The sequence below is a fragment of the Fukomys damarensis genome, unplaced genomic scaffold (assembly GCF_012274545.1).
Source record: "Fukomys damarensis isolate Sample0158 unplaced genomic scaffold, DMR_v1.0_HiC HiC_scaffold_13, whole genome shotgun sequence".
Classification (NCBI taxonomy): Eukaryota; Metazoa; Chordata; class Mammalia; order Rodentia; family Bathyergidae; genus Fukomys; species Fukomys damarensis.
Window position 1 is genome coordinate 37,689,053 of NW_022900925.1, and position 2,791 is coordinate 37,691,843.

Sequence of the window (2,791 nt, forward strand, 5' to 3'; positions counted from 1 at the left end):
CGGTGCGGACTTGGCTTCCAGAACCACAGTGGAAGACTTGGCGTGACTTAAACCAGAAGGTGGTCACGAGCCGACACCGTCCCCGTAGGTTCTCATCCGCCAGGTAGCCGCTCTCACTTGTGTTAGAATTGCCCAGCAGTGGGGTGGGAAACCCTTTACAGCCGAGGGGCAGGGCCTGCCCACCCGGACCCACTCTGAGGCCACGCCCCGTGGGTGATTTTGGGAGGCGCAGGCAGCAACCCGGGCTCTGACCAGCACCTGCCAGGCCTGGGCTGGGCTCTCGCCTCACGACCGAGTCAGCGGCCCCACCCTGCAAGGGTGGGGGCAGTCAGTGGCCCCGCTGGGATGAGGGGACCGGAAGGCAGTGACAGGGCAGCAGGACAGGACTGGGCCCGCTGTGGGGACGCGGGACACCGCACACACCTTGCTTCTACGTCCCTGCCCACCACGTCCTAGGCGAGAGACAGACGGTCAGCAAACCGGGACAGGAATAATACGAAGGGAGATACTCATGCTCCAGTGGGCTATGCCTCTCCGGGTCTCTCAAGGAGGCCAAATTAAGGAAGGAGCCCAGCCAGGTGGGTGTGCACGCCTGGAATCCCAGCACTTGGAGGCTGAGGCAGGAGGATCACTGTGAGTTCAAGACCCTGTCTCAAAAAGACAAAAACACCAGGTCCTCACACGCACTGAGCAGGTGCTACTGAGTCACACCCCATCCCAGCCTCACTTAAATGTCTATTTGTATAGATTTTATTTCTACAAAAGGCAATGCCTCGGTCTACCAGAAAACAGTTTCTCTTTTGGGGGAGTGGGGCGCAGATACTGGGGGTTGAACCCAGGGCCTTCACAGTGAGCTCAACCCCAGCCCCTTTTTATTTTTCATCTTGAGACAGGGTCTCACTAAGTCACTGAATTGCTCAGGCAGGGCTCAAACTTGTAATCCTCCTGCCTCAGCCTCCCAGAGTGCTGGAATCACAGCATGCACCACCAGGCCCAGCTCTCTTTCTTTCTTCCTTTCCTTCTTTCTTTCTTTTTTTCTCCGAGGATTGAACTCAGGACCTTGCACTTGCAAGGCAGGCATTGGCACCACTGAGCTAAGTCCCCAGACCCCACTTTCTCCTTAATTCATCAGGACAGAGAGCTGTAATTTCTTTACTCCTCCCTCCCTTGCTCCTCTCTGGGCTCCAGGGTTGTTTTGCTCTTACAAACAATGGTGTCATCATCATACCTAGACACTGCACTTTTGCAAACAGGACCTCAGAAGAGAGCTCAGCAGAGGGACTATCGGGTGAAAGCCTAGATCTTTTGGGAGGGTACTGGGGATGGAAGTCAGGTCCTTGCGCTTGTGAGGCAGGCAGCAGAACCACTGAGCTAAATCCCTGGCCTGCATAGATCTTTTTTGAACAGGGTCTCAGGATGTTGTCCAGCCTGATCCTGAACTGCTGGGCTCCTGTGATCCTCCTGCCTCAGCCTCCCAAATTCTGGGATCACAGGCGTGCACCACCCTTCCCAGGGGGCTGCCTCGGTTTCCTTCTGCCCATCCGTGCCCCTCTTTCCCTGGGTCCCCTGCCTGCTGCCGTCATCAGGGGACCCGGGCCTGCCTGGGGCTCAGTGCCTGTGCTGTTTCCAGGTCTTTTGCCCCTGCTCTCACTGCGGGTCTCCTTTGTCTCAGTCCAGGCTTTGTCTGGTGGCCCGGAGATCTGGGAGGGGTGGAGCTGGCCCAGGGCTGAGTGACCACCTAGGGCCAGCAGGGACGCTGTGGGACAGCTGGAGGCAGCGGGATGACACTCCCTGTCCAGGTGAGCAGGTGGGCAGGTGATGCCCCAGGTGGGAGGAGAGGCCAGAGGAGGAGGCCCAGGGCAGCTGACACTGCACCTGTCAGACACTGTCACCTGGGCCATCACCGCCTCCTTCCCTCTGTCCCCAAGAAGGAACACAGCAAGCCGTGCTTAACGTGTAGAGAGTAGGAACCAAGAATGGGTCCAGGATGGCAGCAGGAATAGGTTCAGGACAAGCTGGAGTTCCGCTGCCTCTGCATGGGAAAGGGGCAGGAAGGTGGCAGTGCGCACCTGTGGTCCCAGCACTCTGGGAGGCTGAGGCAGGAGGACCTCAAGTTCCAGCACAGCTTGGGCAATTTAGCAACTTATTGTCTCAAATTTTATTCCATTTTTTTTTTTTTTTTTTTTGGTACCGGGGATTGAACTCAGGTCCTTGCGCTTGCAAGGCAGGCCCCCAAATCACTGAGCTAGATCCCTGGCCCTGTCTCAAATTTTAAAATCACAGCCAAATGCACACCTGTGATCCCAGCACTTGAGAAGCTGAGACAGGAGGATCGCCATGAGTTCGAGGCCAGCCTGGGCTTCAAGGCCAGCCTGAACTACAAAATGAGACTCTGTCTCAAAAAAAAAAAAAAAAAGAATTTTGAATAAGAATTACACCTGCCTCACAACCCCAAGGTCCTGAGTTCAATCACTGGTACTAAATAAATAAATAAATAAATTACCAAGCAGCTGGAGATGTAGCTCAGAGCAAAGGCCCTGGGTTCAATCCCCAGCACCACAAAGAAACCAGGGGCTGGCAGTGAAGGGCTTCCCCGGCCCTCGATGTCCCCAGCCACTGGACAATGGCCACACTTCTGGCTGCACTGACAGTGGAGCAGAAAGCCCAGGGCTGTCCTTTCCTGTGGCGGGGACCCCAGCCAGGACGGGCGGAGGCCGGGACACGGGACAGTGGCCCCAGGAACCCGGGGACCCGCCCGGCCAGAGCTCCGCTCCCAGTTCTGCGCCCAGCG